This window comes from Periophthalmus magnuspinnatus, chromosome 9 (genome assembly GCF_009829125.3).
Source record: "Periophthalmus magnuspinnatus isolate fPerMag1 chromosome 9, fPerMag1.2.pri, whole genome shotgun sequence".
NCBI lineage: Eukaryota > Metazoa > Chordata > Actinopteri > Gobiiformes > Gobiidae > Periophthalmus > Periophthalmus magnuspinnatus.
This window is the reverse complement of record NC_047134.1, coordinates 28271902-28294576: the sequence shown is the minus strand read 5'-3', so window position 1 is coordinate 28294576 and position 22675 is coordinate 28271902. Positions and strand designations below refer to the sequence as shown.

General features: G+C 39.7%; 1 protein-coding gene across 1 annotated transcript in view; it reads right to left on the bottom strand.

Moving 5' to 3' along the window:
- The window catches only part of grid2 (glutamate receptor, ionotropic, delta 2), an 834579-nt gene that overhangs the window by 687241 nt on the left and 124663 nt on the right, over positions 1-22675 (bottom strand). The gene's annotated exons all lie outside the window — the stretch shown is intronic.

Sequence of the window (22675 nt, the reverse complement as noted above, 5' to 3'; positions counted from 1 at the left end):
AGCATAAGATATTTACAGTTAATCAGATAACTAAATCATAAAAAACAAGCTAACAAGTTTACTTTCGATCTTACTCCAAATCACTAAATCCATTGACTTCTTTATCCTCGGTGATGCTTCTGAACATCTCCACCTGCTCCAGAAGTGGAAGAAGAGCCACTCCAAAAGTAGATGGCTGCCATACTGGTAATAATGATGAATATTTTAATAATTTCACATATAAATTGGATCTGAGTATAAGTCGCATAAACACCCCCGGCTTAACTATGAAAAAAGTGGCACTTATAGGCAGGAAAATACGGTATATTTTTATGAATGGGGTCTTGATTATTGAACTCCTGTCAAGATATTCAACCCATTCTGTTCTTAATCAAGCAAAATGAAGAGGCAGATAATTATGCCTTAACTATAATCAACAACATAATCAGTGGTGTAGTTGCTTTTTGCACTGTTTACTTCGCAGTCCCAAATCACTTGTTGCCTTGTTCATCCACAGAGCTACTGCAGCTGAGTGCCCCTGCAGCATATGTCAGTTTATGGGCTCCTGTAGCGTACATCTGCCTGCTCCTCCTCACACTCGTAATACCAGGACTGTGCTCTGTCCGGCCCGTTGCCATGGTTTTAACTCCACGGCTGTTGTTTGGTCTCAGAGGGAGGCAGATAAACAGTAAGAGTGACTAATCCTGATAACAGAGCACACACATAGGAGGCATACAGGCGCACAAGGGACGGGTGTATTAATGACAGTGTGTACATGTGCGCCGATGCATCTGTCTCACGCATAGGCATGTATATAAAAGCGCATAGCCAGCCCATTAGCCACTCTGTTCTAAATAGGAAGTGAGCATGGGCATGATTTGGCTCCATTGACTCTGGCTCCAATTCACTTTCTATTGAAATTCAGTCTCTCTGTCATTTTGGACATCTTAAAATTTTCGTATTAATCCGTTCTACATGATCCCTGTGTTTTTATTTCATCCATAGACCAAGATATGAACATTAATAACAGACAAACCAGGTGCATTCCTCCCCCAAGGTCGCTTCCGCTAGCGTTAGCAAAAGGCTTGATTGACAGTATTGCTAAGCGTCCGCCCTCTGCCAAACCAGCAGTGCGGGCGGGAAGGGGCATGTACTCAAAACCCTGTTCATCTGAGGTGAGAGAAATGAATTAACTCCTTTCTTTCTCATGCGTCACTGAAGAACAAACAAATCTGATTGCACCAACATGTTCTGGCTCGAGGCGCTACGGTGGGCGGGAGGACCAGACTGACATCCCTCTGTATTAAAAAAAAAATAGATATTCTAGATTTGCCAGACAAGCTTTTGTCAGCAAAACAAACAGAACAATGATAAATACTGAATGAATATGGTTTCACAATTTTAAACTGAAACCTTTTGAAAGTTTTTTACATGGCTTGACCTTTCTTACTATCTACACTGTGTTATGTGTTAAGAGCTGTCAAAACAAGTTTATTTATCCAATTTGAGGTCTGATCTCGAAAGCTAAGCAGGGTTGGGCCTGGTTAGTACTTAGATAACAGACCGCTGGGAATGCAAGGTTCCACAGTGGGACAGCAGTAGCTCTAATACAAACTGATGACATGTCCTTAGGCAAGACCCGTCACCCACCTTGCCTAATATGAATGTGTGGAGAGTGAGTGATTAGGGGTGTTTGGTGCAGCCGATGTCAGTTTGCCCCGGGGCATCTGTGGCTATAGTTATTACACTAGTGTAGTGTCGTGTAGAGTCTGTGAATGAATAATACAAAAACTGTAAGGGTGTCTGATATGATAACAAATAATATCATGATCACAATTTTAAATTGATCACAATTCATGCAGACATAGTACGTATATATTGTATGAACTCAAGTCATCTCCTGCTCTTGAGAGTTCACTGCCAATGGTGCAGATTGGCAGCCTTGCTTCGGTCAGTCTGCCCCCAGGGCAGCTGTGACTACAATGGTAGCGTACCACCACCGAGTGTGGAGTGAATGAATAATGTACTATAAAGCGATTTTTGTGTCCTGAAAGGTGTTATATAAATCCAATGGTTCACTCACTCAAAAGCTGACCTTTTGATCGGAGTGGTGGGTGATGGGAAAAGTGCTGATTTTTTGAGATACATTAAATAGAGGATTGGTGAATTATATTTATTGCTATATTGCTCAGTACTGTCTGAGCATTTTGAAAAGCTCTATATAAGACAAACTCATTGTTATGTTTATTAATGATATTGGCAGAGCCTATAGCAGCCTATATATTAGAATAACCAAAACTACTGCTCTTTGATAAACAGTGGTGATCCAGTGGAGGACATAGAGGTGTCATCCAGGTCCTCTGCAGCAGGGTCCATTATCTGAAGCACAGGATGAACAGGCTCAAAGGGTGAGCCAGGTATTGCCGGCAGACAGGACAAAGCGTGCTGTTGACTGCGAGCCAAGAGAGTGGCATTTGTTTTACAATGAAACACCGGGCCAACTCTGCACTGGCCAGGTCAGACACACACACAGCCACCTGATCAAGCCCCTCCCCAGAGACATGGAGTGAATAAATACCCTCCAAATCTGCCCAGTGTGGACCTGGAAATGGGGTACTTTTATTGCTACAGTTTGATTTGCCAAACTATATTTGTCAGACAGCGACCAGCAGGACGAGCATGTGCGACCAGCTGCCCAAGGTTATCAAAGAGAGAAAATGACTGTAGGTTTGTAAACTGCTAACAAGTTCAAATAGAGGGAGTTGTTATTGTAATAAATACATTTACATTTATCCTTTGTATGCAACTTATCATTCAGTCACGTGACAACCTAAAATGCAGTTCATCGTCAGGAGAAGTTACACCTAAATGCATGAAATGTTCAACCAGTTTAAATATGATGTCACCTCTTTCATTTTTTGAATATATTCAGTGCCATTCAGAAGTTATTTTCAATCTAAAGGTACTGGGCTGAGGAGCTTCAGCTTGTACTGCTCTCCCTCAGTCAGATCTTTTCTTTGGTGGTACTTGATGTGCCTTAAGGTGATGGCACAATTCGGAGGTGGCTCTAAGTCATTGCTTTGTAAGTCTCAAGTAAGTCGCAAGGGTTTAACCTCAAGTCCGAGTCATGTTCCAAGTCAAAGCAAGTCCCAGTCGAGTCCAAAGTGACTGTACCCCAGGTCCAAGTCGAGTCCAAGTCCTCTACTCTGAGCTTCAGGTCATTTCAAGTCTGAACTGAAGTATCAAATATAGCTTCTATTTTTACAATTTATATGTTTGTTAAAGTAAATTATATTACTTAATACTTTTAAAAGTCATGGGAAGAAATAGGGACCTAATAATATCCAATAATAATATCTCATGGTACAATACTAATTGCCTAAGTGTCTGCATACACTGGTGTATGAATGTGTGTGTGAATTTGTGTGTGAATGTGTGTGTGAATGGGTGAGTGGTTCCTTGTTGTAAAGTGCTTTGAGTGCCTTGAAGGTGGAAAAGCGCTATATAAAAATGTGACCTTTTTTTTAAAAAAAAATTGTGATATTTTGAGATATATGCCATTTTTTCCTGCCCTACAAGACCTTAGGGGAATCATTACATACGAATTACGATTTGAAAAAGATTAAAAACAGTTATTTCATCATGTAGTCTGCACTGAAATGATCATGGGCCATGTAGTTCCCTCTGTGTTTTAGCTGGTGCTGATTTCCCTTGTAACAAATAGAGTGTGGAGGGACATGTTCCAGTTTGTTCCTGTATAATTAAGCACCCAAAATATCAACCGTAAAGAAGCATAAAGTCACCTCAAATCACAGGCCTTAAATCCAAGTCAAGTCCCGAGTCATTGGCCTTCAAGTCCAAGTCGAGTCCCAAGTCTTACTCAATTTAATCAAGTCAAGTCTCAAGTCCTCAAAACAGTGACTTAAGTCTGACACGAGTCCAAGTCACGACTTGCAAGTCCCCTCCTCTGACACAATCCATTACACATCAGCTAAATAAATAATAAGCAAGCTATAGCTCACCTTTTATTCTTCATGTAGTAAAGTTAAATTTGTCTAGCCCCAGCACAGATATTGCAGAAGCAGCTCTTAGTGTAAAAATTAGACCGCTTCGTTCAGCCTGCTTCCAATTATGCAGCATTTTTATCATGTGTGAACCAAGAAATAGCACTGTTAGCATGCTAGTTGATTTTTAACAACGGTGTGATGGCAAAACTGCAAGGAACACAAAGCTCTGCGTAGGCTATGGTTGTCCTGTGTTTTTGCAGGATGTTTAACTGCAGTATTTAGCCTAATGTTACAACATCAGTATATAGCGCTGTTTCCATCCGGTTGATGTGCATTTGTTCGCTGTGGCACTGTTACCTGGTCTTTAAAACAAAATAGAACCACAATGTCCAAGAGCTTAAGGAATAAGTGTGAAATTAGAGTCTGTCTGTGTGTCTGAACATGAGGTGTGAAAAAGTGTCGTATCGGTACTATAACTTTTAACACAAAGCCATAATTTAGTAAAAACACAGGTGCAACAGTGTAAAAGGACTGGTTACCTTCATGCTCACTGCTCTACTCTTTAATCAGTAAAGTGTGCAGGGCTCTTATGCATATGCAGTGAATGGAGGATTAGGAAAATGAAAGAGGGAGACGTGATAAGTGCTTGGTTGATTACACACTCCAGTGGAACACGGCGCACTGGAAAGAATAAAAAAAATAAGCTTAAGACAAAGATTATAAAGTTTAGCCTCGAAAACTTTGAAGTCGGCTAAGGCTGTTTAGATAAAGCCGCATTTAAAAACAAATGGGAATAAGAGAATATGCTTCCTAAACTGTGGCCTTTGAGATTTTAAAGGTAGCAGATCGCATATAGCAACTCAAACTAGGATGGATGGATACGCTGAGGAAACAAACAGAAGTCAATTTTAGCTGTAGAATCTGGCAACCCAAGGCAAAGAGCTCATTTGGCATTTTGACTGGATAATTGGCTTGAGAACAAAATCACTATTAAAAAAAACAACAAAGCAATGCATTGGTTTCAGAATGATGAGAAATTAGGACTGTTGCCATAGCGATCAAACACATATTTATTGAATGGGGAAAAAGCCCTCAAAATGTTGTAAATAACAAGAAGCTGAAACCAATGAATAGGTTGATGAGATCATTTCAGATGGAGGGCAGGGGCCTAATGGGAAATTTATGGTATGGAGAAGAAATATCCAAACTTGTACGTGTCACAAATGTTGATCGTTCTCATTACTTGTTTGGGTCAGGCTCATGGACCATATAAAGATGTGGACTAAGTGGGTGGGACGTCATCCATAGCATTCGGCTCCAGCTAAATGAAGCTCATCGAGGCTCGTGGTTAACGGGGCAAATTTGGAGACGAGTTCTGTATTTGGAATTCCCACCGTGACTTTCATAGCAAATAAAGAGCCAATCTGAAGCAAAGCTGTTGAAGGTTATGCCCCTTCCTGTCCGCGCCGCTGGTTTGGCAGGGGGCGAGCGCTTAGCAACACTGTCAATCAAACCTGTTGCTAAGGCTACCGGGAGCAACCTCGGGGAAACAAGGCAGCTGATTTGTCTCTTACCAATGTTTATATGTCGATTTACGGACACAATAGCGAAATTGGGTTAATACAAACATTTTAAGATCAAAAGGACGAGCCTGACGCAACATTTATGGAGAGAGAGGTGACAGATTTCTGATGTAAAGTGAATTGGAGTCGATGGAGCTGGAAGTGCGTCCATGATCACTTCCTATTTGGAACGCAGCGGCTAGCATGTTAGCTTACATATATACAGTTTATGGTCTGACTCCACAAACTCGCAATATTAATCATTTGGCTTCAAGTCCGTTCATCTGACAACAATCACGTCTTTGGAGTTGAATAATGGAACCACTTTCTGAAGCTATTGTAAAACCTTTTTCACTTCTGTTTATACCAACAGAGAAGAGAAGACAGTGTTCAAATATTAACATGGATGCTGTTTATATCTGTCTTTATTAGGGAGATTTTTATGCCTAAAAATGCATTAAAACCACAATAAAGTAAGTGGATGGAAACCGCAGTGCACTAATGCTGGTATAATGATGTGTTTGTTGACAAAATGTGCAATATGACCTGGCCCAAATCTCTTTATATGGGCCATTTGTCCATCTGATCATCCATCTGCCCAGTGCTAGAACTCTGAATATTAAACCTATCTTCAAAGGAGAAATACTCGGCTTGGGTTTTACATTTCATAACATGAGCTAATGAAGTAAAGCGATAGAACGTGATCGGATGCTATGCCCTCTGGTGTCAACAGAAAAGAGTGTGAGGCAGTTGAAATAAGGCTAAGAGCATGGCAAAGGAGAGCTGACTCACACGTTCCAATCCTTGATAACAGGATTAAGGATTTTGCTTAATCCAATTCAGAAGCATACTATACACTATACTCACCCAGTCATCCAAAAAGCAACTGAGACTGCAGAAATGTGAAATAAATTATCCTAAAACAGTAGATAGCTTTTGGAACGTGAAAATACTATTGTTATATTTTTACTTTTCATGGTATTTTAATAGATTCTTTTTTCAGACCAAGGTTTAGTTTGTTTTTATAGATAGTTTCAACTACTCATTAGCGGTTTTCGTCAGAGGTGTCACGTAATGTTGCTGTGACGTGTCCGGTCAGCTGATTTAAACAGGTTTTTGCACCGTCTTCCTACCGGTGGAGGCAGGACGACAGCACCATCTGCAGTATGTGTTCTTCAGGATAGTATCCCCGGTGTGTGAGAGTAAAAGGGCCCCTCGTCCCGGTTTAAAGTCCCGTGGGCACGTTGTCTCCTTAATCCAGCGACGATGTTTGTTGTCCTCTGTCCCAATGATGTTTGCTCCGTCTCAGTCCATAAAGTGATTCTCTCTTTTACAATAGTTGAGTTGCTCCAGTTCTGCTTTGTGTTTTGTTGCTTGTGTGCCGACCTTTGCCGTTTCCTTCTCACATTCTGTCCTCTGTTCCTTTTTCCATGTACTGAAAACCCTCCCTGTTTACCCGATGTGTGTTTTATTGCAAGACACTCAGGGTATTTCATATATGACATAAGATTTGTCTTTTGGGTGGACGTGTAGTTTTCTGTAGGGTTTCATTTACCACTACCATTTACCATTACCATTTAAAACTGTCAGGTATGAAAACAAACTAAACCTTCATCTGAAAAGAAATCAATTAAAATAAATTATCAGAAGACCAGATGAACCTCATTGGACAATACGTGTATCCAAGGGTCGGGTTTGAGTTTTATGGGAAACCTATTTTGTGGCATTTAGATTAATTCATGCGTATTTGAGTAGTCTTTATTATCCTGCGTTCAAGATGTCATTGCTCCAAAAAACATACTTTGTTGTGATGATGGCGACTTATCATAAAGGGACAGGTAAAAAGTCAGCTCTACAGTTTTGAACCAGAAATCAAAGCGTTGTATAGTTTTATTGAGTATTTTTTGATCAGTATTGTTTTAAAATTCCCAAAATATAAAATTATGATCAATGTGTGTCATAGATTATAACTATATAGCAGACAAAAGCATCTGTTTAAGTGTGTCAAGGTTTTCATTCCGCCTGTAGTGTTAATTGGTTTATTTTTATTTTATTTATTTTTTTACTTCTCATTTCTTAAACACATAAAAAAGAAAGAAAAAAAAAGTTAATCCCAAAGCAAGGTACGCATGACCAACATTTCAACTCAGATCTAAAGACAAGGGTTAAAAATGCTATTCAAATGTTGCTATGGCGCCCGACCCGCAGCCCATAAATAAGCCAAAGACTGAATCCAGTGGCACAGAGCTCGCATTTGTTCTGGTTAAAATTGGCTGGGCCTTCACCTGTGATATAAGGAGCGCGGGCCAATATAATTTAGTGCCTTCCATAGAGGTACATTGTTCAGCGTTGATAGGCACCGTGTGATTGACAGCTCCTTATCTGAGGTGTCTGGCTGAGTGATTGGAGTGGCTCAAGCTGAACTCGACCTTATCCCTTCCACTTAAAGGTCCTATACTTTGCTAAATCAACTTTTTTTGGAGCTTTTAGCTGTGATAATAATGTTGTTTCCTCACCAAAACCTAGAAATGTGGTTAAGTGCATAAGACAGGTTAGACTACTCTTTTCACTAAAACATAGTTGCATAATTGTAATATTTAAGATTTTACTTTATAAACTACAAAGTTATGAAAACATTTTGCAGAATTTGGCATTTTAAAACAACCGTGTGATGGATATAAGTTAGCACGAAACTAGTTATCCTCCGTGATGCCTTTACCTATCGGCATCCAAGGCTATAGGGTTAATTAAGTAGTCACTAATTCTGAATCGCTCTTAATAAGTCATTAGTTCATTATGATTTAAATGTCCCAACCCATCCTAAAAGTGCACCTTAGATCACCTTAGAACTATCTTTGTTTCTTTCTCTTTTATTGCCAGTATCAGCAGCCCCTCCTCCAACCTCATCAGTGGAGTCCTTGTGGGGAACAGGGTTTTGCTGGAGCGCACAGAACAAGGTTAACTGAGCCATCATGAATCCCCCAGTGAGCTGCGGGGGGCGCTACACCACTCACACTCTGTAGTACAGCGGTCTCTTTAGGCTGCGCTGACCTTCTACACGGACATTCTGCTGCACTCCCACATTTGCTTCTTTCAATTTGTCCACTGTACCAATTGGCTAACGCTAAATGGAAAAAGCGCCTGGGTGGACGACTTTGTGAGAATTGTTTTTGCTTTGAGTGTTGCAATGTACCTCAGAGGAATGCTAAGCAGCTAGAGCCAAGGCTTAGATTAGAAGTGTAAAGCCTCAGTATGTAACTTTTTGATGGTGGAAAGTCAACAGTATGAATCCATGGAAATAGAAAATATATATATATATATATATAGCCAAAGGAATAATATTTCCATGGAAACAAGCAGGAAGAGGTCCTCCTCCAGGTCAAATTAGAGTCAGGTTTGTGGAGATGCAGGCCCACTCAGAGTAAGGAGATGTGTTTTTACATGTTTTTCAGTGCAATAAACACAACCATAATGAAAAATACATGCTTTTATTGTAGTCAATTTTTTTTGGTAAAAAAAAAAAAAAGTTACATTCTGTGGCTTTAAAGAAACATATTTGATAATGTTATCCAAATTACAATGCCTTAATAATGGCAAATCGATTCAAAATATTGGAATAGGTGTTGGTCATAAATAATTTTCTGTAGTGGGTAACACTTAGTTTTATTTACATTTACTTCACTCCCACTTTAGTATTATTTTTATTGAGTACTCTTACTTGGAGCTCATCAGTACCTATAATTTTTACTCTTTTTTACTCATTACATTTCCATCACCTCTGAGTTTAGTGCTTCGCTCATTGATTATAGAGAAATGTTTTTCAGCCTCTTTTGATATTCTTTTTTCAACAGCCATATTTGTTGCATGGCTCCAATTCACCTGTCAATCACCATCTCCATCTGACCAGACTCACACCTTCATAAAGTATTGAAGAACTGTGTATTCTGAATCTCAGGCAAATCTTCTGGTTCTTATTGGTATGATGACTCTCCTGTACTTCCACATTACCTCCTGTAGAGTACGTTTGATCAGCTCACTACACAGATAAGTGACTGTTGTACTGTATCTTTTTGCACTATGGGAGTGGGAGAGTTTCTCAATATTAGCTAAAAGGTTAGGCTCGCTGCCACTGGAGCAAACACTGGCAGGTGCTGTCCACTATTTATTGGTAAATCAATGTTTTTAAATCATCATGCATCAGGCCATGAAGGTCCTCAGATGCCCTTTAAAATGTGACCTGAAGACCACATAACGTCATCATTCTAGTGTATCGCTTAGAAATGTTTGGCCTGTAAAATATGAACAGTAAATCAATCATTCATTTATTTGAGTAAAGTAGTTTAATCCCCACATCTTTATTACCTAGGTGTACTTTAATTTAAGATGCACTATGTAACTTTTGTGGTGGTGATATTTGTTTGTCTAGAATAGGGTCATTCAGCAACATTTTCAACACTTAATGAAATAACTGCTAAATTAGATTTTTTTTTTTTTTTTTTTAAGAAAAAATAAATAAATAAAAATAACATTTTTATTGTATTTATTTATCACCATCACTCTTCAAAATTGCCAATGCAGTACTGATCCAGCATCAAACTACTAGACTAGTACCAACTGGATCTGATTTAGGACGGGAAAATGGGCCACGGGCTGGATCAGATCACCCAGAGGGCCTGATCTGGCCCTTGGGCCTTAAGTTGAGCCTGGCCTAGAATTTTCCATAGCATAAAATAACCTTGTTGAAAATGCATTCTGCTGTATGCTGTAAACCAACTTGCCAATCCACAGATCTGATCTGTAACTTGGCTTGGTGGTACCACTTCTTTAACTCCATGAAGATAGACAAGTTCAAAACTATAGAGTGGAACATTCCAAAGCAATAGTGGCCCGGCCTCTGCCAGAGTGCACCTTAAAATTCAAGTATTGTCTCTTGAGAAATGTATTTACAAACTAAATCCAACACACTGTCGATCATGGGATCCTCATACAGAGACTAGAGGATTGGGTGGGCATCTCTGATACGGCACTAAACTACACTACACTAAACTGGTTAAAATCTTATCTAAAGGACAGGGAGTACTTTCTTGAAATTGGAAAATGTGTCTTAGATAAAATGTCCCTGACCTGTCGTGTACCCCAGGGGTCAATCATGGGACCTCTGTTGTTCAATCTCTACATGCAGATGACACTCTGCCACTTCATCCAGTGTGTGGATACAAAACAACTTTCTCCAGCTAAACTCGGACAAGATTGAAGTAATAGTTTATGGCCCACAGGAGCATGGAGAAAGTGTCAGCAGTCATCTCCAGCCTCTCTAAAACCTTCAAATCAGGCTAGAAATCTAGGGGTAATAAAGGACTTGGACTTGAACTTTAACAGGTATGTTATCAAAACCAGACTTAGAGAGACTTATCCATGCATCTGTCTCCAGTAGGTTAGACTACTGTAACGTCCTGCTCATGGCCTCTCCAAACGAGCGTTAAGACAAATGCAGTACATCCAGAACACTGCTGCTCGGCTTCTGACCAGAATTAGGAAGTACACATAAGTCCTGTGTTCTGGTCTCTGCACTGCACAGTTGTGCACTTTTTTCCTTTAATGTTAATTTTATGATGATTATTTGTGATTATTTATGTTTTGATTTGTTGTATTGTGATGTTAATATATTTCTTATTCTGTAAAGCACTTTGAATTAGTTTGTGCTCGAATAAACTGCCTCGCTTTGCCTAAATCCAATGTTATGAAGCCCCTTAACAGTTCTTTCATCAAACTCTTACTTGAGCGCATAGAGTTCTTTTATCCCCACTATTCCTTCTTAAAAGAGTCTACTTTACCCTGCTCTGACTGTGAACATTTGTATCTACAATTTTACTTGGAAAAGAAAATAGTGATTGTGAAGAAATGTGTTTATATTTATGAGTCTTGGGTCTGCTTGTGCTCGGCCCGTGGAGGATCTACTTTACAGTCAGAGCAGGAGGATCCTTCTTTCTCTTCAGACTCTTAAGTATTGAAGCGCAGACACAGGAAATTGAAAGTCATGCTTCCTAATCCCGTCCTATTTGAATACACAGGAGGCTGCTGCTGCCTGGGCTGGGTCACACATGCACGCACACAAACACACACACACACACACAGGATCATACGGGGACGCTATGGCTAGTGTTGGTGCATTACAGTGATATATTTTTCTTTGCCTTGTCTAGAATGTTCCACAGTATGGCATTAAACTTGTATATATCCATATGGAGACAAGCAGGTGACACTATAGGTCGTAGTCATAGATCAGATCTGTGGAGAGGTGATCCCACTCAAAGTAGAAAGAAAAATATGTGAATGAATGCTAGACAGGTAGGTTTAATGTCGTGCTGTGGAACATTTTAGACAAAGTATTAACATCTTCAGGGACACAAGCAGGGATACAGTAACACATTGGTTTGTTGGGTAGAAAGCTTGAGTAACTACATTGACCATGATGCTTTGCTCCGTACCAGTGCAACCAGTTTGAGTAAGGTTCTTGTAAGGTTGTTGTACGGTTGTTCTAAGGTTGTTGTAAGGTTGTCGTACTGTAGAATTATTTACCTGCATAACCAGAACCACACGCGTTTACAAAGATGTGTGGAGCTGGAACCGTATCCTGTTTTCTCGAGAGCGTGATTGACAGAGAGTCGACAGAGAGACGCCTGCTCCGTTTGGGTAAAAACAAACATGGCAGCAGCATTTTTATGGAATCAACAGTTGCAGCAACAAATTCTAACTTTTGTCGGGTAAAAGAAGTTATATATTTTGGAGAAATTTGAAGGAGATTTGAGAGACGTGCTACAAATTACCAGTTGTGATTGCACCCTCTGGAAAAAAAACAAACAAACCTTTGGATAGAGGTTTTTCATGCTCTTTGTTTTGCTACTACCTGGAGCATTAAAACATTGCGTTGGAGAACACTAAAGAGGGTTAACAAACGCAAAGAATTCTGTCTGTAGACGTCTAAACATGGCCACTTTTATATAACTGTGATACCCAATTGAGATCTCCACTTCTCTGCAGAGGACATTGTATCCCTCAGATCGTTTCAATTTCAAGCATTGTTAGGCCCGAGGTTAATGCCATTTGAGTGGTGCTTAGGTCAGTCACTATATCCTTGAGGAAATATTGACCAAAATTATATATTTACGGGGGTCAACATTTATCATGTGTGCTTTTTCTTTGCACTATGACGGGACCTGTATGTAATGTTTGAACTACATAGGGTCAAATAAATCACGTAAATGACTTGTTATATACAGTAAACATGGCTAAAGGCACAGTACCCATTCATCTATCCATTTTTTTTTCCACATATCCGTGGCTGGGTCACAGGGGCAGCAGTATAAGCAGGGACTCCCAGACTTCCCTCACCCCAGACACGTCCTCCAGCTCCTCCAGTGGGACCCCAAGGCATTACCAGGCCAGCCGAGACATCCCGTCCCTCCTGCGTGTCCTGGTAGCACTGAACCTGAAGTAACCAAAGATATTCTTCTTCTGAGTTGAGTTTATAAGCGCTTTTCCCAAAGAGACCAGAGTGGAGTTTTGTCATGATGGTAAAGCTAAGTTAATGTACACTTCCTGATTATTGGACAATAAAAAGAATTGGACTTATTTTGACCTCAAGTGCCGTTTATACAATATATGTGTAATTAGGCACATTTTGCTCAAATACATGTGAACAAATCATGCACAGGCACCTTTAAGCTTATTTTTTTTATCTTTATACTATTATCCATTCTGAAAATTATCACTGATCGTAATAATTCCTGGATAATCTTCCAAATATTTCATCAGGACATGCCTAGTCGTATAAAATGTGTATATAGTTCAGTCCCCTGCCATGTCATATATCTTCCCTCCATATAGACCACAAAATACTCCCCGGGTCATTTTTGTATTCCGGGAACACAGGCTCATACATTGTGAAAAATAATGGGCTGACTCGTGGTGTCATGTCCGAAATGAGAAAGCCGATCAGATGGGTGCCTGGGATAAGGTTAAGCATGAATGACAAAGTAAAGTGAAGGAGCAGGGGGGAGAGGGCACAAGCCAGAGGGCCTGACAGGAAGCGAACGAGGGAGGGATCAGCTGAAGGATGAAATACAGAGGAGGAAGAGAAAGAGGAGGGGAGGAGAAATATTGGCTTTCCGCAGCGCATGTCCTCACACTGGGCAGGCCGCACAGACAGAGGCCTTATTGTGTTTTAATGCACTTTAATGGGGCCCATTCTGGAGGCTTGGAGGACCGCGATCCACACATTACTATGCTGTACACACCAGCTTCCAAGTGTGGAGAGGGGGAGAGAGGACAGAGGGGAGAGAGGGAGGGAAAGGAGAGAAATAGTTGACCATGTTTCCTGTGCAAAGCTATAGCAGTTCGTAATGTGTTGGGAGGTTTATATTAGGGCTTATGTTAGCGCTAGTTTAGATCAGGACACACAGACATGTTCTGAAATGTGTTTTTTGTATAATCTAGGCTCATGATTGGACTGGATTGCCAAAAATTCAGCTTTTCCAACTCGCTTAGATATTGTGGCTTTGCATGTAAACCATTGCATTTACATAGGCGTCCAAAAGTAGCGTACACAAGACTTTTAACGCATCATCTCTAACCATGTCTTTAGCCTAGCATCTATTTGAATTTTGTCTGTAATTTCAGCTCTTAAAGTTGAGACATCAGTGCTGAGTAAGTGAAGTAGACTGACAAACTGAGGAGGAGCTGGGTGGAGGAGCCGTAGAGAAGAATACGCGAAAGAGCGATTTCTACTCCAGCTTCATTCTTCACCCGGGTCTTGATATCACGGGACTCCATCTTGTAGCCTATTCCTCCTACTGCACCTGCCCAATCTGCATACATGATTTAGCACGCGCTCCTTTGAAGTATAGCGTCATTGTGTAACTCGGGAGGGAGACAGAGGTTCCATATCAGTGCCGGCTTCACTTTGCATATCAGAGAGGAGAATATTTTAGCTTTAGTTAGCGGTGAGTGCGGCTTACAGCTCCTATGATGCTATTCTGAACAATGGTGAATACAAGAGGCTGGATTTGTTCAACTTAACCTGACTTACTCTAGCTTCATCTGTGTAATCTGTGTGAGAATGTGTGTTATCTGACTCGGTACAGAACAGGCTGATGTCAGTGTGTACCTGCGAGTGTGTGAACAGGTATTCATCACACTGTGGGGACTAAAATCTGCACACACACTCACATTATGGGTATCTACCTTCCTAATGGCGACAAAAATCAGTTATGCTTAATATTATATCAAAATATTATTCATTCTTCTGGCTTTGTGTCCTGTTTAAACATGCTTTTCATCAGCTTGGGTCTGGTGATGTTTTATGGAATCAAAAAGCTGAGTAGAAGAAGTTCAGATTTTTACCTGTGACGTAACAACTCTGGGAAAATACAAACAGAATATTTTTTGAACGCTCAGAGAAGACAACTTTGGAGGAATAGTTTAGTGAAACAAGTGTAAAGGAAGCAAAATACAACTCCAAGTAGGTTTTTGATGTGGGGACAATGATAAAACACGGTTAAAAGCTCAAAAAAGTCAATTTTTACATGTGTGTTTTTTCCAATGTAAGCCAATGTAATGTCACCCGAAATGCATGGAAATTAAACGTGTGTGTCTCAATGTGTGAGGATCACATAGAGATCATTGGAGCACAGAGGACACTTGTACTTGTGTCACTTTCAGACATTGGCAGGTTGATATTTTGAGTATTGATGGTGTTTCCTTAGTCCTTGACATGGGACAAAACGTTCAGAAGGTAACATTTGTGGTGCAGGATGATTCTGTATTACCACTATTCCACAAAAGCATTTTTTTTTTTATGTTTTTACTGCATGGAAAAATGTATAAAAAACATTGTGAGTGGGTTTGTATCTCCACAAACCTGACCTGGCCTGAAGGAGGGTCACCTACTTGTCACCATGAAAATGTCGCAACACTATAGTCAGTTTTCAATCACTCACACATCACATTCATGCATACAGTAGACATGGTGGGTGAACACAATGGGTTAGCTTGCACTTGGTCTGAACCCAATCCATTTTGTTTGTTTTTTGTTCTTCGAGATTGATCGAGACAAGAGTTTTAGGTCTGCAAAGCCTGACTCTCTTGCCCACTTGGCACGAGCATCTCGGTCAGGAGTTGGGCTGTTGTGCGTGGTTAGACTCGTAGCAAATCAAAACAATCTAAGGACCACCACCAAACACTGGAAGAACATGTAAAGAACTTGGGTCCCATACTATATACCACAAGTTTTACCAAAGGTTTCCATCATATTGTAATTTGCCTCACGTAAAATGCAGAGTTTCTGAAAGGGAAAAATTGTGCACAGGTCTCATATTTTATAAAAGAAAACATTATTAAACTCAGTGGTGACTGCAATCCACAAAAACAAAAAGTTATTTGTGGAGAAAGTAGTTTGAGGAAGTTGCACTGTGTAACCTGTCAGGACACATTAGTACGCCTCAGCGGTCCAATCGATACTGAAATCATCTGCTGAGATTCCTAACAAAACCGGGACAGATAGGGACATCCAGTGACATCCAGTGACATATTCTGAATGCCAAAGCTCACATTTGTTTTGGTGTAAAGCTCTGCTAAGTGCTTGTGGTCTCATCAAATATAGATGCCATATAGATACATAGGATTGTGACAGTGTGCTTTGTAAAAGGTTTGTCCCTGGGGCTGTTCTCCTAGAGGACGTGTGATAAAATCTAAGTTTGATGGATGGCCACAGCACACACAGACAGACACAAACAGACTCTGTAAATGTCCATTAGAAGCTGACAGATCTCTGAAGCTCCCCCATCCATGACAGTGCACCTCTGCTTTACCCGTCTCTTTTCAGACGACGTCTTTTTGTTCTATTTACTTCATTTTGAGGAGACTCTCAGTGTTATGGACCGAAAGCATTCATGTTGTTTTTTAAAGGTCCCATATTAGGCTAAATGGATCCGTGTGAGGTTTAAGCCATGTTAAAATGTTGTTACCTCATCAACAGCATACCTGGACTCATGTTTGAGTCACTGCATTATTAGTTTGTCTACATTTCCAAAGCTTAGAATGCTGTGTTCCACCTTATGATGTCATGTGGTGGTAGTTTTCAGTTTAACATCTACCTTTTACCTTTTGTTTAGTAGAAATTAGCAGTTTCAGAGCTGAAATGATCCAAATGATTTTAGTGAAGGTGTATGGAGTTTAAAAACAAAGCGGACCACTCCCTGTGTTATCACATGACATCATACGTGTTTTCAGTTTGAGAGAAGAACTAAAACTAACTAAATATGCAGGGTTTGTGTGTGAATGAAACAAGGAGATCCATACAGATGTTATTGCATTACTTGGAATGTTTTCCAGTATGGAATTAAACATGTTTTTGTATATTTTGTTCATTCAAGTTTTTTTTTCTTTACTTTTACTATTTTCTGCATTTTAGATACATAGAGGACACATCAAATTTATGATGCAAGATATATCTAACTATGTAGCAAAGAAAAAAGTAAAATAGGTTCATGTAGTTGGATCATATGTTAGCGACTTTGGCTGCAACTTTACGTCAAAAGAGAACGATAGGAGGGCCATTAAAGGTTGATTAGGGTTGTTACGGCTGAAACTGGAGACAATAGCTGTTTACAGTTTTAGTGTAGTTAGCCCCTTCCTTCAGATCAATATAAGGAAGTGTCCACCAGCAATCTGACCAGAACTGAAGAAGTGGCTTGGATGAGCATCGAAACGTCTTCACTCCTACAACAATTTGTCCAGTTGACAGATTTAAAATTCGTCTTTTGGAACAAAGTATAGACTCATTTTGGTCCTGTTCTGTAGCCCAGATTTGGTTTTGAGTTTAGTTCCAGTTTAGTCCCAATTTCATGACTTCACTTCAGAGAAAACCTTAAGATTTTCATGGCGGTGCTAAGTGTGTGTCTGGAGAGAGGGAAATGCTTAAGATATTTCTGAAACCTTGGAGGGAGAATAAGAGGTCGGCTTGTCATTGAGGAGTGACATAATATGGTAAAAGCAGTACGTGTTAATATGTGAGGACATCCCAAGGATCTTTGGGATGACATAACCAACACCCAGGTGCACTGTGGGTCTTTGCATCGTACTTTACATACTTAACATAAGGCATGAGTATAAGTTATTTAAAATCATTACACTTCAGCAAGGAGTAACCAGGCTTTACTTTGGTTATTAACACTGAACCATAGAACTGCAGGATACAAGAAAAAAAGTTGTGATATTTGATTTGTACAAAGTTTGTGGTAAATAGTCAAATTTTTAAATCTGCAAAAATAACAAAAAACTGTTTTGTTTTGTTTTGTTTAATAACTATATTGGTTGTTTTTTATAGCACTAAGAAACAGAAAAACACATGTCCTCACTGTGAGTGGCCTTGCATCTCCACAAACCTGACTCTTATTTGGCCTGAAGGACGTTCACCTCCTTGTTTCCATGGAAATGTTGTTCTTTTGACTATAATCTTCCATGGTATGGCATAAAACGTATATGTGAAGAATTTTCCCAAGTATGATTTTAACTTTTAACTTCCAGGCAATCATGCAGGTGACGTGAATCTTCCATAAATTTCCTTACTGTACCTTTAACCTCTTTAGACGCTTTTGAATATTGTGCTGTTGTCTTTCCCTCATCTAGCCTTGAGATCACAGCTCTTTCACTCCTCTCCCTCTCCTCCCACATGTTGTATTTCTGTCTCTCTCCTCATCTGTGTCTGACTCTCAAAAGACCTTGTGAGCTAAAAGGTGTGAAGGAGGGACTAAGTGCTTTCCTCTGTCCATAAACAAAGTGGCTGATGTCTGCTCTGCTCTGGGGCTGTGATGGTGGAGAGAAAGAGAAACAACATGTGTCCAGATTTAAACATGCTTCGGTCGTGTAGGGTCAACACCAGCCCACACTGTTAAGTCAACTCAGACAGCCTAGGTGTACTGTGCAACTTTTCTGGTGGAGTATGGCATGTCTAACTCCATGGAGAAAAACAGTGCCAACAAGCCAACAAGTTACATGTCAGATCTATGGAGAACTGACCCTGCTCATACAAGTTAGCATGTTTTTTTTTGAGGTATAGGTTTTTGATATTTAATAGAGTTAGAGTTTAACATTTTAAAACAAACTATTACGTTTTTTGAAAGGTAAAAAAGTCCTCAACTGCTACATATAACAGGAAACTAAAGCTAAAAATTCATGAGTTAAATGCCATACCATGAAACATTCCAGGTAAAGCAATAGTATCTCTATGTTGACAACTAGGTGGCAGACCGCCCGCCGTAAAATCTACGTAATGCACCATAAACCAAACACCTAAACTCTGCCCACAAACAAATAGAGCTGGTAAGTGCATGTGTGATGTTACATAGTACTTGAGATTAATGGTGCTGGGTATTTTTGACCAGAACGCTAAAATAGTGGCCAAGAAAGACGACAAACAATAAACAATGTTATTAAAATACCATAGAAACGTAGCCAAAAAAACTGATTTTGAGTTTAGTTCCACTTTAAAACTAAACTTAGGAACATTCCTCATGAAGATTGAATGTTTAAACATCTCCATGGAGACAAGCAGGTGCCCACGCTTCACCAGAAAAAGTTACAAGTCAGGTCTGTGGAAAGATAAACCCATGGATGCCTGTTTTTCAATGTATCTTAGTACTATAAACACACCTGCTGTAAAATAAATGCTTTTATTTCAGTGCATTTTTTGTCTGAAATCTTACACAGTGAGACTAACCGCAGAGATAGGGACCACCTGCTGGAGCGAGTTCACATCGCTAAACCCAGTGTGAAGAAAAACAGCTAGACCTAGTTTAACATGACCAGGGCATCAACAGGAACAACTTAAACAAAAAGCTATTTGTTCTGTGCACAGAACGGAGCAATCGCCCGAGGACATCAAGGCTGAGGTTTGGAGGCTGCAGCTTAAAAAAGGGAGGTTGGTAATATATGATACCTGCAGGGCATCTGGTGTAGTCTGCTCCAGGCATGCTATAGGCCTGGGCATTCCTTATCAACTACGGCAAGGTATGAAATAATAATAATATCCAAGAGACAACCATTTTAGAGAACTAAATTATTTACCATACCTCTGACTTTAAGGGGTGATAATGGTCATTTTGGCCCAATATGTTGGCACTAATATCCTAATTGTATGTTTATTTATTTATTCTGTCAGATGTTCAAAGTGTCCAAAGTGATATCACATTCGCTTGTACTGTCATTTTGATGATGAGTCTCAAAAGAAAGGATTGTTTTTTATCCTCAAAGATCCTATTCATTGCCAGAAATGGATTAACGCCATCAAGAGGGATCATGGGACTCCAACAATTCACTCCAGACTGAGCAGTGAGCACTTCAAGCAGCTAAACCTAGTGTTAATTTGTGCTACAAGTTGCGCGCAGCAGGTAGCGGTTAGCATATAAGTGTAGCATTTGAGTCAGGAAGCTTTCGAAGTAAAAAGCACTATAACCTTCCATATAACACTATTATTTCACCAAAAGGTCATCTGGTTACGAGAAATCCCCACAAAACAGTGTTCTTTTCCCATTAGGTGGCATTAAATTTATGTTAAAATAGGTTAGACTAGCGTAAACGAAAGGACCAGACAGTATATAACGCTCAAAACCCCAAATGTCTTAAACTACGGCTCCTTTTCCTCTTCGGTGAGATATGTTATTTTTTGATGTAGCACCATGACTTAACAGCGGCGAGATAAGCTACAATATACAGTGAAGTCCTCAAGATGGCCGACAACAACAAACGAATCACATGACAGAAGCCCATGAAAAGCTCCTGAGAGAGACTATAGCCTGATACACATCTGAATATCTACACTCAACTGAACACCACATAAACCACTTGTTAAAGGTGCGCGATGTAAGTTTCCGCTGGAGGGTTGTGCCAGCTGCTTGTCTGCATGGGGATGTTAGAACGTTCGACAGCAGAGCATTAAACTTGCCGCACACAAAGGAAATGTTGTAGTGCCCTTTTCAACGAAGCGATAAATAATCCTGTACCACTGTGTGACGGGAGGATCTGTTCACTGAAACTAATTTCCTTCACTTCTTTGATAATAAGGGGATTTTTTTTTTTTTATCCCATGAGGCAGCCATTTTGAATCTTTTGGTTTACGTGCATGTTTACATCTATGGTGCGTTAGTTTGGCAATAATACTACGGAGAACTAACCTTATACACACACCAGATAGCATCAAATTACTTTTACATTGGTCCCTCGTTTATCGCGGGGTTACGTTCTAAAAATAACTCGCAATAGGCGAAATCCGCGAAGTAGTCAGGTTTATTTTTTACAGTTATTCTATATGTTTTGCAGCTGTAAAACCCCTCACCACACACTTTATACCCTTTTCTCACACAGGCATTAACATTTTCACACATTTCTCTCTTGGTTAAACACTCTCACAGTTCAAACCTTCGTTGATTATATCCCTCTTCCTCGATAATCACTTTAAATGTGTTGTTAACGTGCCTCTACTCCAGCGGTATCCACAGAGGCGCCTCTCCGTGCACAGAAATACTTAAGTCCAAAGCGTTTCTGAAATTCGTTGGTGGAGAACGTTTCATGGACATTGTGGGTTTTGTCGGGGAGAAAACTCGCAAACACACAGCACTTCAGAGTCACACTACGATCCAACATTTATGCAAATTTGTCTGAACGCATTCTTTACTGGACAGGAGACACAGCACGGAGGAGACTGTTTGACAATGGTCTACAGTCCCTCAGCCAATCAGGACGCAGAACACTATGCACGTTCATACACTATAAAAAAAAAACAACATGCGAAATTGCACCAAAAAATCCACGAAACAGTGAGGGATGAACAAACTCAGTATTCCTTTTATAAAATCCATTTCATTAGCTACACTTGTAAATGTGTTCATAAATTTGTGTAATCCCTCAGTCGTTTAGGTTTGACAGAATTGAATTTTTCTTTTACTATGTTGTGAAGGAACTATATTTTGAAGTAGTTAAGTTAAAATGTAAGTATTTCATTTTCACTGGGGGTTATTTTGTTTCTAAAATACATTTTTCTGCTAACACCCAAAAATATTACCATACAAAAATAAAAAATAAATTAAATCTTGCTTTTTACCCGCAATGCCAGGTCCTCACGCCGTCGTCTTTTTGAGGGCCCTGAAGAAGGACTGAGTGCTACAAAAACAAGCGTAATGGTAAAATTGGTTCTGTAGTTTGGAGTAATCACAGTTTATGAATGAAACCCACAGAACCAGACCATTTTACAGGAACAAGAGCCTGCTCAGAAAAGAGAGATGTACAAACAAGTGCCACTAATGTCATTCACAACCCTGAAACTTCCTCGGGAAAAGCACAAGCAATTTTTATAATCAATTTAAAAAGCTGAAATTAGAAGGGTCAAGTTAAAATGTGGCAGGGCATCAACCAGCCCATCTCAGGCACGGCTGTTAGAAAAGCACCACCAATTTCATTTATTTTAGCACCTGTGGTATTTTGATTTCATTTTACACAACTTTAAGAGAGCTCTATTTAACTTTTCGTGTGTGGAGTTGCAGCTTGTTTCGGCAGCTTGGAGTTTCAGCTTGGAGACGGCTTTAAACGTATCATACATTGCATTTAATCAATTTATTTAAAAAAAAGTTGAAAAAAATGCTGTCTCCATGTACATGAATAAGTCCAATAATGCCACACTATGGAGCATTCCAGGCAAAGGTTGCATATGTATATGTAAGGACTTTAACTTTGACTACCTAAACAATAGAAGTTGAACGTGCAGGGATCCAAAAATACTGGTTCTAGTCTTTGTATACATTAGCCTGGCCCTATATTTGCATCAATCTCATTATGAAAAAGAGCACATTTTAATATTTAAATCAATCCAACATTACAGGAGGAGTATAGAACGCTAGAGTTCTGGTCTTTTTTGAGTTTTTGTGTTTAAAGGTGTTGTACCTGATTGTTACTGCCTTAAAACATGAAAAACATGAAAAACGACTTCAAAATTTGAACTATAAGCCGCTGTTTTTTTCCCACGCTTTGAACCCTGCGGGCTATACAACGCTTCTGCTAGTTTGAAGATTTTTACAG